The sequence below is a fragment of the Physella acuta genome, unplaced genomic scaffold, assembly GCF_028476545.2.
Source record: "Physella acuta isolate Inbredline_101_S28 unplaced genomic scaffold, ASM2847654v3 ptg001702l, whole genome shotgun sequence".
NCBI lineage: Eukaryota > Metazoa > Mollusca > Gastropoda > Physidae > Physella > Physella acuta.
Genome location: NW_026733215.1, coordinates 24,821 through 41,472, shown reverse-complemented (window position 1 = coordinate 41,472; position 16,652 = coordinate 24,821).

Here is a 16,652-nt window from a genome sequence, read left to right as displayed (position 1 = left end):
ACAGTACAAAGTGAGGGCCCCTGCCACAAGGAATGTTACCCCGGTGTCACAGAGCAACCTTGCCCCATAAACGCCTGCTACGAGTTGTTAAGGCCTATCTGCGGCAGTGATGGGAAAACGTACGCCAACGATTGCGAATTTGACACCGCCAACTGTGACCTTCCACCAGAGCAGAAGATAACCATTGCTCACTGTGGGGATTGCTAACTTAAAAACAAATGTTGTACACCAAAGATTAATTTTTGAATATTATTTAAAAGAATCATTTAGATTTCAAAACTACAAATAAATTATATACAAATAATTATAAAAATAAAATCAATAATGCACAAAAATGTGTTTTTTTTTTGTAAGTGTTAAATTGAAAATGTGTGGAAATATATGTATATATATATATATATATATATATATATAAAATCTCAAAAAAGAAAAAAACACTTATTTTAAAGTATGACCTGATTTCCTAGGTTAAGTATGCAGATTTAAAATGGCGAATAATAGTTCTTCTGGGGGCATTTTTCATTTAACTTCGTATACCTCAATCTTATGATGTATTTTGATGCGAAAAATCTGTTTTTCGGTGAAAAACAAATATATTTTCTAAAAAAACAGTTATGCCAGGAATGATATTAATGTCTCATTTAAGAACCATGTTGGTGAGATAATAATAAAAGGAAAATTCCAATTTCGAACTTAACGTTTCGCAGATGAAGTAGAGTCCATGTTTTTGCCCTCTTCATATGAAGAGATAGTGTGGTCATTCCCTGTCCAGTATCTTTAGTTTCAATAAAGTGAGTCAGTGCCCATTAGTGATGGGTGGACTTTTATTTCCAATTTCAATTGTTATTTTTCGTAACCTCACAAAGATATTTACTGGACCTGCATAATCAACAGTTAGGATTAAGTTAACTTGAATAACGGGTTACATAACCGATGTCAGGTCCAGATTCTCAAGCGGGCCAAATTTATGTGAGATACAAGTTATTTCGGACACAATGGTACACAGATGAAGTAGAGTAGGCCTACATATGTTTCTTGACCTCTACATATGAATGGTTCATATCGTGAGGCAGGTACTCATTTGTGCTGTGTGGGCTCAGGAAAGTCCTGTTGTCTCGAGGGATCTAGATCTGAACTACGAGCTAGCAGTCAAGTGGTGTACAACTCGACCACACCGTCACTTAACATCAGATACAAGGACCCTTTTTAAGTTCATAGGTAGGAACAATTGTTCTAAATATTTATAGAAAGCTGTTAGGTGTGTCATATATTATTGCAGAATTTTACTTCAGTCTTTTGTTTTATTTTGATTTTTAAAATAACATTTTAGCATTTACTTACAGGATTAACTTTTGCAGCATGTGAGGTTAAAAGTATTACTTTTTCAGTCCCTAAAAATAATACAGCCATTATTCGTTGTTTTTTTTTATGTGATCAATATAAAGCAGAAAACCGTGCTGAGAAATTGCAATTTTATTTCAGTTTTAATAATAGCATTGTAGATAAATCGTTGTTCTCTACAGTGGCTTAGCGACCCTGGCTAGCGCCCAGGATGAAGCATCAAACTTGCGCCCCCTTCCGACCATTTTATTTTTTGTTATTTATGTTAGCAAAAAGCTACGTCTTCCCATTTTGGAAAGTTTTGGAGCACTTTTTACAAGTCTCTGTCCTTAATGCAGTTTTTTTGTATTACGTCACAAAATTGATGTACAAAACAGTTAAATCAGTTAGGAATGCAAAGCAGAGATCTATTATATTAACTTCATATAGTTTAGTAATGCAGCTCAGAATCGGCTTTTAAAACTTTTCACCCCGTTTGTGTCATTTGGGTCGGCGCCCGAGACGGACGTCGCACCCACCCTCCGCTAGCTACGCCTCTGAATGTCTGTGGAGACTATATTAAATCCTAATCCAATGGTCGAAACAATTGGTTATAAGAACCTCTCGCAGTTAATAAACTGGTCGGAAATTTACACAACAGAGAATAGCCTCGAAATATTCAAAAGGCCCAATAAATATTGAACAAATCATATACTACGTTATTAAAATAAATATGGTTACAAAAATTTGGATAATTTGAGTTGTGTTGGACTTTTTATTTTTAAGTTTGGGTGTAATTAATGTTTTTATTATTTTTGGTAATCAGGAAATTTAGTTTAAAAAAGCTAAAAACACTTTGATTGTTTACAGACGTCGAAAAAAAAAAAGATGGCTGACTTTAAAAATTGTATCGGCAAAGTTTTGAAGACAAATTACAATCAGATTTTTTTTATGAACTGTGGTTTTTAGAATATCGAAAACGTAGTTCTAGTAGAGTCAATCAATATTTCTCTTACGAAAGTGAAACTTCAGTTTATAACTTTGACTTGATGAAAATGAATAGAAATGTAGCCTTAAACTAAAAAAAAAATATTTTAAAGATATCTGGATTTGCAACTTTTATAACATTTATACAAAAAATAATTAAATATCTAAATTATTTTTACTTTAAAGTTTTTATAATTTTTATTATTTTTACAGTCGCTTTGATTTCAAAATTTAATTTAAAAAAAAACACACGTTTTTTTTTAAATCCATGTAAACAACAATCTTGGTAGGATTTCCTTTCAGTTATGGATGACACTTGAAACACATGGTTATTCAACAATAACGGGTAGTCTAGTAAGGAATAAAAAGCGAGCAACAGATGAATAGAACTGGTTGGCTTGCCAGGTGACAGGAAAAATTATCTCAGGACAAATGATCTCAGACAAAATATCTCAGGACAAATGATATTATGGACAAATGATCTCAGACAAAATATCTCAGACAAAATATCTCACGGACAAATGATCTCAGGACAAAAGATCCAAGGACAAAATATATCAGGACAAATGATATTATGGACAAATGATCTCAGACAAAATATCTCAGACAAAATATCTGACAGCAAAATTTTAATAGTGTGTAGGATGATTTTAGTTGATCTGAACATTTTTTATTGACTGTCATACGGTTTTGATTACTTTATTTAATATTGTTTATAGGCCTATATAATAATTGTAAGAAATGTTTGCTGCATAAATTTGTCATATTCCACTAAATATTTTAAAATTAAGATTATTAATATAGTATGCGAAGATTAAAGAATTTTTTCGATAGACAGCGTTGGTGAGCTTGCCAAACATAAGACAATCTTACCATGTCCGGTAGACGAAACTAGATCAAATAAAGACACACCTTCGTATCAAGGTGGCCGCCCGCTTTGATGGCAAAGACATACCTTAAGGGAAAGACATCCGCCTTCCATGGACAATACAACTAGCATCATAAGTCAATAGTTATGCGCCGGTCACTCCTAACTGATCAGATGACCAATGCTTATTTAAACTACAGCGGTCATCGAGGAGCAAAGTTTGTCGTAGTGTGCATGCCCAGCTATAGCCTCTTTCGTTACATCACAGAAAGGTTATAGGAAATTATTTTCTAGTGAATTTCTGTGTTTAAAAGCCAGAACTGGGGCAGAAGTCAAAGAGATTTGGAAATGTGAAGTTAGAACATGTCGAGCAAGAGTTTATACAATACATGATCACATAGTATTGTAGAGGTGTGATCATAACTATGTAGGCCTACCTGCCGGCATAGAAAGGTAAGCGTTATGATTGTGTTGATGAGGCAATAAAAACAATAGTTTTAGGATACAAACCCGAAGACCCATTCACATTTTTGAAAAAATTCTGCGTGTTTTAAACATTCATGTTGTATAGCTACGGTTACTTTATTTGTTTTATGCATAATAATTTATTATACCTTTTATGTTAAAGGATTAATTTTCTTTTAAGTTTTACTTTTTCAAATCAATTGCTATTACAAAGATTAAGTTTAATAATCTTTTGATGCTTTGTTAACTTTAACAAATTGATTTTATTCCAATTATTATGCGTAAAAAAGTAAACAAAACCATATTGACAGTCAATTTTAAAAAGTTCAAATCAACTAAAATCATAGTACATACTATTAAAATTTTGCTGTGAGATATTTTGTCTGAGATATTTTGTCTGAGATCATTCGTCCTTGAGATCATTTGTCCTGAGATCATTTGTCCTGAGATCATTTGTCCGTGAGATATTTTGTCTGAGATATTTTGTCTGAGATCATGTGTCCTGAGATCATTTGTCATGGAACCGCTTGCCATAGTGACAAACTCTTGTTCTTGTTCTGCCACTGAACAGAGTATTTTAATTATGACTAAATTGTTAGTGCAAAGCAAGTAGAATATTTTAGCTTTTCCTCATTAAAATAGATGATAATTAAAAGTTTTTAAAATTAATTAAATTATGTTGATACGTAAACGAATTGAATTGTTAACAATTTGTGGTTATGCCTGCGACAGTTGAATACATTTCAAAAACACTTCTTCGTAGATGTTAACTATGATAATTTTAGTGTCACGTTGGTAAACAATGAGAACTTTTGTGCCACGTTGCCAAAGCTTCAAATATTTGGTACATCTATTTGTCTACAAAGTATGAACATTTCTATTAATATTACGTAAGTATCAAATAGTAATTGACATTTGACTTAGTAAATATCATCTGACAACAATAATGTTCAATGATTTACATCAGATCATCGTGCCATACGTCAATGGATTAACACTAAAATTGTCAACATGGCAATCCAAGACGTGTTATTTTATAAGATTACTTAGGTCAAACGAATATAATCTTTAACAACAGATGAAAAGAATTGGTTGGCTTGCCATAGTGACAAATTTTTGTCGCCATAAAAAGAGTTGCCAAACGGTTGGAAACAAATAATTAGCAAATAATTCACGTCTTAGGTCAGTTTGATCTGTTAATTTTGTATGGATTATGCTATGGATTATGTTAAACTATAACAATTTGATTACAAATTTAATATACCCTTAAAAGGTAAAGAGTTTCTAGCCGATTTAATCGTTGCATTAAAAAAGGTATGCGTCGCTATGTTACTCATTCTCCTATACATTAAAATGTTGAGGACGAAGTTCAGTCTTACGTTTGTAGCTTAAAAAAACTTAAATACATCTCGATAAAAAAATTTATTTGAGTATATTTTACACCAGCTTTATATATATATATATATATATATATATATATATATATATATATATATATATATATATATATATATATATAATATTTATTTTCAATCGGGGGGGGGGGTAGACACTATTAGGGTGTTACTATGCAACTGTCTATTTACACTGCCTCATTAAGACAATCTCGACCTTCCTGCCCTTCTCCTTGTCGCAGTTGGCGTTCAGCAGCTCACAATAGTTGCTGTAGGTCTTGCCGTCACTGCCACACACGGGGTCGTAGTAGTTAGGGCAGGGTCTGCGACAGTCGTCATTGTCGCCGGCGAGAGCGAAGCCTGCAAACGACACGATAAAACAGGAATACGAAACTTTAAACATAAAAAAATATAATTTAAATGTAAGTAGGTGATGTAGTGGACATGAGGTAGAGAGTGGAATGAAAGCTTAGAGTTCTATTGCAGCGATTTAGCATGAAAGATTGTGCCAAAATAAAAATAGTCAGGTGTTCACGAACTTATCAGAGCTAAAGATAAGCTAAAGGGCGTGAAGCTGACCACAACACGCCTTTATGGTCAAACAATGCAAGTATTTTTAATGATATATTTCTGAAGATGTTTCTTGGAAAATCAGTTTCATTACATTACAAATGGGTTACATGTCAATAAGATAATCAAAGTTAAGCTAAGCTTTGTCTAATAGAGTAAATGGCGGAACCACAGTGCCGCCAGACTCCGCAGTTTAGGGGGCCAACAGCAGACCATAATAAATATTTTCTTTCTTTTTACAGTCGCTATACCACGCTATTCTGCAAACATTAAAATCCTTTACACAAACTGCAGTGTAAATTATAGGTAAAAATGGTGCGCAGACCTTTGACCACAGGTGCTTTGACCATAGGGGAATTGACCATAGGTGGTTTGACCACAGAGGGGCTTTGACCATAGGGCCTTTGATCATAGGGGTTGTGACCACAGCGGGCCTTTGACCATAGGTGGTTTGACCATAGGGGGTTTGACCACAGGTGTTTTCTCAGCAGAGTGTCTTTGATCACAGGCGGTTTGTCAACGGGTGTTTTATCACAAGCGCTGTGTTCGGCTTTGATCACAGGTGTTTTGTCCACATAGGGTTTTTGATCACAGGTGGTTTGTCCATATAGTGTATTTGATCATAGATGGTTTGTCCAATGCTGGCGTTTGATAACAAGCGCTGTGTCCATATATGGTAAGGATTAATTTTAAAAGGTGTGTAATTATATTTTAAATTGCGGCAGGATGTAATAGTATGTTAATTCATCTGTCATTTAGTTAACCATACAAGTATTACCTCTTTGACTATACTGTTGACATGTTTTTTATCATTTTTTATCATTTATATATGCTATGTATTTTCAAATAGACCTACATCTACATTATTTATTTGTGAAACTTGTTATATGTCGAATTATTTGGGTTCCATTTATATTTAAAATAAATCTATGAGACTAATATATTTGACTATTTTAGTACAGGTTAATTTCTATGAATGGACTTTCAGGAAACATGTAGAAAATGGTATTGTTTTTATCATAAATTAAAATTTAAAATAGCAGTTTAAAATTTTCTATTTTAAGTTCTATATATTATCTCCCTCCCCCCATGGTCAAAGCCCCGTTCTGGTCAAAGCCCCGCTGTGGTTAAACCCCCTATGGAACTTTAAAATTGTACTCGTTTGACTCGTTTCTCCCGTTTGATAGCTATATAGGCCTAGGGGACCAAATAGGGGGCTCAAAAATTTTCTTCAAATTTATTTATATATTTTAAAACGTTATGTAACTGTATTTTTTTATTACTTTTCGTCAAGGCTGCGTTCTATTTTCTCTTCTATTTAAAAAAAAGCCGCTAGATATGTATTGGACTTTCGTGATGTGCGGTACTTCTTTGTGGCATTAGTTAGTGGCCCGAAATCCGTTTTACATTTTCAATGTTAATATGTTTGTGATATTAGTAGAACTTCTATTCTGTACTATCTTGTACTATCCTGTTAAAGGGTATTTTACTTAAGCCTAAATTGTTAGTGTGAACTAATTAGAACATTTTAACTTTTCCTCTCTAAAAAGATGATGATTAAACGTTTTTTAAAATTAATGAAATTAATGAAATTATATTGATACTTCCACGAATTGAATTGTTAACAATTTGTGACTCTGCCTGCGACAATTGAATACATTTAAAAACACTTCTTCGTAGATTTTAACTATGATAATTTTAGCGTCACGTTGATAAACAATGAGAACTTTTGTGCCACGTTGCCAAAGCTTCAAATATTTTTTTCATCAATTTGTCAATAAAGTATGAACATATCCATTAATATTACGTAAGTATCAAATAGTAATTGACATTTGACTTAGTAAATATCATCCGACAACAATAATGCTCAATGATTTACACCAGTGATTTACATACGTCCATGGATTAACACTAAAATTTTCAACATGGCAATCCAAGACTGTTACGTGTTATTTTATAAGATTATTTAGGTAAAACGATTATAATTTGTAACCAAAAAAATAAGAAAAAGTTGTGCTTACATACTGCTCCGAATAAACACAGAACAGTCAAAATCGACATGATGTCTCTTCTTTAATCTCTAAACTGGAAAAAAAAATACACGGTCAATGTACAACATTGTAACTTGTTCTATCTATATATAGTCTTATAATATTTAAATGCATATATATATATATATATATATATATATATATATATATATATATATATATATATATATATATATATATATATACCTTGATGTAAATTAAAATGTGTTTAAGTCGAAATACTTTTTTCTCTGCAACGTGCAGAGTATTTTATACCACACATTTTTTGGCTGTTGATTTCAATAGTTCAAATTTAACTTTAAAATTTTCTGTTCTCACTTACAAGTTGATGAGTTGCTTAATGACGTGGAATTAACAAAATCGTCAAATTTTTTGTGTTTTTAAAGTTAACATTTAATGGGAGATTGAAAACACGATGTTTTGCTGGAGTAAAATATTTATGTTGAATCTTTGAAAACATGTTTGTTCAAAAAATTTAAAAAACTCAAGTTCACATCTGTCGCCATGAAATGTGGGTTTTTGACATGATCGGCAGTTCATTTCATGGAGAATCAAATTAATTGTGGGCCGATGAAAAGAAACAACTTAACTTACAAGGTGAAGGTATTGGGTTGCGGTCCGCAAATGGTCACACTAATAAGTGGGGGGGGGGGTAGAGGAAGTGGGTCAGTTTAGTTTACATCAGACCAAAATAAACATTGGCACACATCTGTGAGTACATACGTGCACAAACACATATATGCACACACACACACATATATATATATATATATATAAATATATGTATATATATATATATATATATATATATATATATATATATATATATATATATATATATATATATATATATATATATATATATATATACATATATATATACATATATATATATATATATATATATATATATATATATATATATATATATATATATATATATATATATATATATATATATTATATATATATATATATATATATATATATATATATATATATATAAATTTATATATATATATATTTAAATATATATATATATATATACTAGCTGCATCCCGTGCTCCGCCACGGTAAATCTTTTTTAAATGTACCAACTTGGGAACAGAACAAAACTAAACACAACACAAACGAACGCAAAAAAACAACAACGAAAAAACAAACACAACACTCATAACATAAACACAATTTAAAGCAATCATACAGGCATTTTGCTCACAGTCTAGCCCGTAGCGCCAAAATCGCGCCCTTTCCGGTGATTTGCACCCCCCTCAAACTTTCGATTTGCACCCCTTCCCCCCCCCCCCCCCCCGCCCTAAAACTTTCGATTTCCACCCCCCCCCCCCCCTCGCAAATTTTTTCCAACCCACTTTGGCGCCCCCTAAGGTCGGCACCCGGGGACATATGCCCCCCCCCCCCCTCGCTACGCCTCTCCTATAAAACCCGAAAGATAGAATAATAATTAGAAAACAATATAAATAATAGGCAGTATTTAAAATATCCGTGTTTTACCTACAATGTTTCACTTTATCCATTCACGCATTTTTTTCCAGTACTTTAAATTTTAAAAAATTACAATAGAGTTTCATAAATAAAACCATTGCGCACCTAATGAACGTGATGACGCGTCTATAATAGAGCTGAATAGTTGATTAAAAATTATAAGTAATAAACAGTAGGGCCTCCATTCAGTGAATAAAATAAATAAAAGATTGCCTTTTATCAATCCATGCTAATTATAATTTTCTAACAATAATTTCCTCTTACACATCCGAATAATTTGCATTCACAATTTGCTAATTATATTATTGCAACACTAATTCCTTCTATGACGAACGTATATTTGGATTTACATTTTTTATTAGCGTTAGTTTAATGACTTTGTATTTTTAAATTACCTCCTTTGTCAAAATTAGAAAAGAGTTAAATTAATTTGATTTTTCTACCGTACTGTTATTATCTTATTAAAATGTATCCACTTTTTCTGGGAACCTAAACGAAAATGATATTTGACATTAATCTTTTTAATACGTTTTAGCAGTTTGCGTGTATTTAATATTTTCTTGACGTTATGCGAAAGAGTAAAAACCGTGGCAATTATAAAATAGCTCTATGCCGCTATATAAACAAACCCTACTCTAATACTTATAATAAGACACTGCGGTGCACTGAAAAGCACAGCATGGTGCGAATGTTTACTTTTATGGTTCCAAAATCTATAGCGATGACGGAAGGAAGGAAGGAAGGAAGGAAGGAAGGAAGGACTGACACACTACCAGCAGCGTTATATTATAGATATATATATATAGGTTTAGCAGCAAACATTTATTTTCCTAATTACTGTACCGAGCTGTATGAATTTTGCCTACAAAGCCAATAGTATGTTCAGTCATTAAATCTTGAAATAAAGTGCACACAAACAGCTTGTTTTGATTCATTAGACCCCGCTTAATTGTATTGTATCTAGTTACCATCACAGCTCATATGTCGTACATAGCGTACAGTTGACCTTGAGAGGTGAGCTGTAAACTAAACAGTTTGATAAAATAATTAAAACACACACACATAGTGCACAAATAATATATTTTGTAGGAATTATTGCATCGTTTAGACGATAAAAATGTTGATAAAATGAAAAGGATCAATTTTTTTTATAAATGGAAAACCTATTTTAAAATATCATGGTCATGTTGGCAGTGAAATATTACCAAATGAGTGTTTTATTAAACCTCGTATTATGGACTACCCCACACAACCATCCACATCCACAAACTGCAAGCCACCAGACTATAATCCCCATCCACAAACAGCTAGTCAAAAACTACCATCCCATCAACCGACTACAACATAAACCTTTACCGTTAGAGTCTGATACACACAGGGCAGTTGTAGTAGATTTCATCTTTTTAATGTACGACGTATAAGCTGTGATGGTGACTGGATACAATTACATGAGGAGACGGTGTAGTCAGCACTATGCCCAGCCGAGTAGGTTTCCTTAACGTGAGTCAGGCACCTATCAAAACAGAACGCACTCAAAGACTTTCAACAGATTCGAACTCGAAACTTTAGGGTTAGTTATAGACAATTTTACCTTCCGACCGTCATTAAACAAAAAAATGTAAACCTATTTCACAAAAGAAGCAACAGATTAGATTAACCAATTAACATGCTTCCAACCTGTTCTTAATTGTGATAATTCTCTTACAAATTAATGACAAACCAAAGAGTACACAGTGTATTGTCGTAAACAATTTAATTGCGTTCTAAGTGTATATAAACAGCTTTTTAATACAGCTCAATATTCAGTGAAGTATGATATTTTATCTTTAAGGCAATTTTTTTTAAATTTCCTTATTTTCGTTAAAATACCATTTCGTTATGAAAGATTGTATTTTCATGCTCAATATATCGATCCAATTTTATTTTCAAACATCAAACAAATTAAAAAATTTTTAATCCAGCATATAATGACTATGCTATCGTGTTATTTTTGTTACAAGATTTTTTAAAAGTAGAATTTTGAAATCTTGACATCAAAATGATTGTGATTGCTGTTTTTGTCGGTCTGGTTTGTAAGTATTGAATTACATAAGTTGGTTTTTTTCTTTTTTTACATAGTTTTATTACTTCGTAATTACATTGGAATAGATTAGGTTAGATTCGATTTGATTTTGATACTTTTCCATAGCTATGCAATAATATTAATTAAACAGCCTAAGTCGCTTCTTAAAATTAAAAAATATCGTATAAAAGCACATTTTAAGCAATTTTTTATTTTAAAAAATTAGATTTGGTCTGATTTAGATCATTTAATGAATGTTTTAACATAATAAAATACAATGATAATGATAAATTAACAACACTCTCACACGCACGCACTCACAAAAGTGCCGATACATATGTGTAATTATATATATATATATATATATATATATATATATATATATATATATATATATATATATATATATATATATACATATGTATAATTATTTTTTTAAAAATAATATATTTATATGTATATAAATATATTTATATATAGTTTTATATTTACTAATATATATATATACTATATATATATATATAGAGAGAGAGAGATTTATATATATATGATATAAATATATCTGTTATATATATATGTATATATATATATATATATATATATATATATATATATATATATATATATATATATATATATATATATATATATATATATATATATATATATATATATATATATATATATATATATATATATATATACACGCATCGTTACCAACAGGTGTAGGCACGGCTCTAGCCGAGTCTGAGCCCTGCCCTACGGGTTGCCCACGTATCATGGCCCCCGTGTGCGGCTCGGACGGTAAGACATACGTTAACGCATGTGAGCTGAGAAACGCCAACTGCGACAATCCGGAAGTGACCGTTGAGAGTGAGGGCCCCTGCCACAAGGAATGTTACCCCGCTGATACCGAGCGACCTTGCCCCATAAACGCCTGCTACCTGCTGTTGAGGCCTATCTGCGGCAGTGACGGGATAACGTACGACAATGACTGCTTCTTTGACGCCGCCAACTGCGACCTTCAACCCGAGCAGAAGATAACCGTTGCTCACTGTGGGGATTGCTAACTTAAATACAAAAGTTGCACATCAAAGATTAATTTTTGAATATTATTTAAAAGAATAATTTAGATTTCAATACTACAAATACATTATATACCAATAATTATAAAAATAAAATCAATAATGCACAAAATGTGTTTTTTTTTTTTTTTGTAAGTGTGAAATTGAAAATATATATATATATATTTATATATATATATATATATATATATAAATATATATATATATATATATATATATATATATATATATATATATATATATATATATATATATATATATATATATATATGTAAAATCTCAAAAAAGAAAAAAAACACTTGTTTTAAAGTATGACCTGATTTCCTAGGTTATGTATGCAGATTTAAAATGGCGAATAATAGTTCTTCTGTAGGTAACAAAGTTCTGGAAAAAAAAATATTTATGATATCTGGGGGCATTTTTCATTTAACGTCGTATACCTAAATCTTATGATGTACTTTGATGTGAAAAATCTGTTTTTCAGTTAAAAACAGATATATTTTCTAAAAAAACAGTTTTGCCAGGAATGATATTAAAGTCTAATTTAAGAACCATGTAGGTGAGATAATAATAAAAGGAAAGTTCCAATTTCGAACTTAACGTTTCGGAGATGAAGTAGAGTCCATGTTCTTGCCCTCTTCATATGAAGGGATGGTGTGGTCATTCCCTGCCCAATATGTTTAGTTTCAATAACGTGAGTCAGTGCCCATTAGTGCTGGGTGGACTTTTTTTCCCAATTTCATTTATTATTTTTCGTAACCTCACAAAGATATTTACTGGACCAACATAAACAACAGTTAGGATTAAGTTAACCTAAATCACGGGTTACATAACCGATGTCAGGTCCAGATTCTAATGCGGGCCAAATTTATGTGAGAGACAAGTTATTTCGGACACAATGGTACACAGATGAAGTAGAGTAGGCCTACATATGTTTCTTGACCTCTACATATGAATGGTTCATATCGTGATGCAGGTACTCATTAGTGCTGTGTGGGCTCAGGAAAGTCCTGTTGTCTCGAGGATGTACCGAGATCCGAACCTCAGGCTAGCAGTCAAGCGGTGTACAACTCGACCACACCGTCACAACTTGAGATACAAGGACCATTTTTATGTCCATAGTTAGGAACAATTAGTCTAAACATTTATAGAAAGCTGTTAGGTGTGTCATATATTATTGCAGAATTTTACTTCAGTCTTTTGTTTTATTTTGATTTTTAAAATAACATTTTAGCATTTACATACAGGATTAACTTTTGCAGCATGCGAGGTTAAAAGTATTATTTATTCAGTCCCTAAAAATAATACAGCCATTATTCGTTGTTTTTTACTTTCTCGTATATACGTAGTATAGAGAAAGTATTGTAATCGTGCAAAAAAAAAAATCGAGATTTTTACAAATCTCGACGTTTTACACCTCACTGATACGGAAAAACATAATTTTGCAATCTTGTCCGTATGTCTGTGTGTGTGTGTGTCTGTGTGTCTGTCTGTCCGTGTGTAAACACGATAACTTGAGTACCGTTACAGCTAGGTTGATGAAATTTCATATATAAGTATTTTATCAAAATCGTAGATCCGTATCAACTTTTGAGCGATTTCCGATAACCGGAAGTGGTACTTTTCCTACTTTGAATTTTTCAAAAGCCTATAACTTGAGTACTATTTCAGATAGATAAATGAAATTTCACATGTAAGTAAAAGATCTAATTCTCTACCTTCTGTTAAATTTTGAGTAATTTCCGTTGACTGGAAGTAGTAATTTACGCTACTTCCGATTTCTCAAAAAACTAATGTAAATTTTTAAAGTACTAATAATATTGCGCACTATTATACGCGTTTTTATTCGGCGTTTGCTTGGTGCGCAATGTTTTTTTATGAGATTCTGTTCTATTTTTAAAAGTTTAAGTATTTAAAATGGATTTGTTTTATATAAGAATATTCGAGAAAGTTTAGGGGAGATCACTACCGGTTTATTTTTTATGTGATCAATATAAAGCAGAAAACCGTGCTGAGAAATTGCAATTTTTTTCAGTTTTATCATAGCATTGTAGATAAATCGTTGTTCTCTACAGTGGCTTAGCGACCCTGGCTAGCGCCCAGGATGAAGCATCAAACTTGCGCCCCCTTCCGACCATTTTATTTTTTGTTATTTATATTAGCAAAAAGCTACGTCTTCCCATTTTGGAAAGTTTTGGAGCACTTTTTACAAGTCTCTGTCCTTAATGCAGTTTTTTTGCATTACGTCACAAAATTGATGTACAAAACAGTTAAATAAGTTAGGAATGCAAAGCAGAGGTCTATTATATTAACTTCATATAGTTTAGTAATGCAGCTCAGAATCGGCTTTTAAAACTTTTCACCCCGTTTGTGTCCTTTGGGTCGGCGCCCGAGATGGACGTCGCACCCACCCTCCGCTAGCTACTCCTCTGAATGTCTGTGGAGACTATATTAAATCCTAATCCAATGGTCGAAACAATTGGTTATAAGAACCTCTCGCAGTTAATAAACTGGTCGGAAATTTACACAACAGAGAATAGCCTCGAAATATTCAAAAGGCCCAATAAATATTGAACAAATCATATACTACGTTATTAAAATAAATATGGTTACAAAAATTTGGATAATTTGAGTTGTGTTGGACTTTTTATTTTTAAGTTTGGGTGTAATTAATGTTTTTATTATTTTTGGTAATCAGGAAATTTAGTTTAAAAAAGCTAAAAACACTTTGATTGTTTACAGACGTCGAAAAAAAAAGATGGCTGACTTTAAAAATTGTATCGGCAAAGTTTTGAAGACAAATTACAATCAGATTTTTTTTATGAACTGTGGTTTTTAGAATATCGAAAACGTAGTTCTAGTAGTGTCAATCAATATTTCTCTTACGAAAGATATCTGGATTTGCAACTTTTATAACATTTATACAAAAAATAATTAAATATCTAAATTATTTTCACTTTAAAGTTTTTATATTTTTTATTATTTTTACAGTCGCTTTGATTTCAAAATTTAATTTAAAAAAAAACACACGTTTTTTTTTAAATCCATGTAAACAATAATCTTGGTAGGATTTCCTTTCAGTCTGTTATGCCCATTGAAAAGATGCATAGTTAATTCGTAGAAATTGATGGAATCATCAACGTGCTTGTGATTTAAAAATGAACGTTTAATGTGTGACGGTAAACACGATGTTTTGCTACAGTTAAACATGTCTGATGAATCTTAAAATGTTAGTTCTGCAATTGAAAAAAACCCAAGCTACCATGTGTTACCACGAACTGGGCGTCTTCCACTTAAATATGAAATTTCATCAACCTAGCTGTAACGGTTCTCAAGTTATGGTGTTCACAGACACAAATACATACACACATACGCACACACACACACACACATAGACAAATTTCAAAACTATGTTTTTCCGACTCAGGAAGGTGTAAATCGTCTATTTCGAGAACACAAGGGATTTATATATCTAGAACATTGATTCCCAAACTTTTTCGAGTGTCGACCCCCTTTTACAAAACATAAGTGACCCGCGACCCCCATGGAATTAAAAAGTCGAAATTAATAAGTAAATTTATAAGGACTAAAGTAAGATTTTCTTGTAGGCTTTCAAAATGAATAAATATTGATAACTGTTTTAATAAGATGAGTAAAATTTCATGCAATTAACTGGCCTCAACATTCGCAGTTTAATTGTTGTTAACGCTAATCTCATGTCATTCTCACCATTTAATTTATTTCTATGTTTTGTTTTTAACTGGAAAAGTGTTGAAAACTGTCACAGACTGCAGATTATTAACTAATATTTTGACTTTATTCTCGGAAAGATATGTAGACACAAAATGAACTAAAACTCGAAAGGCAATCAATTTCACGTTTGGGTATAAATGGTACGTACTACCTCAAAAATGTTTTTTCTCTGACGCGGAATCATTCAGTCAAATTCAAGAATTCATCTTGTAATTCATTAGGAATGTTGGCAACATCAAGGGACGCAGAGAATGGGTTGCGTGTAAAATAACGCCGCTGTTCGTTTTCTAGAAATCTCCTGTTTCAATTTTTTTTATTTATCTCACAATCACATTCATCTACCACACTGCAGGGTTTCTCAAACATGTCAAGATTTCCATGATTTACTTTGATTAGCAATAGAGTCAGAAGAGTCTTGCTGGTGAGGGCTTACCAGTAAATCATGCAGTGGATTCTCCTTGGTTAGGGAGCTAAATCTTTTGTTTTTTGTTGATTTGTAAACTTGAAAAGCAAACAATGGTGAAAGCTTAATTTCATTCGAAATTTGTTCTTTAACATCTATGGACATGTCTGCTATAAGTCGCTGAATAGTAT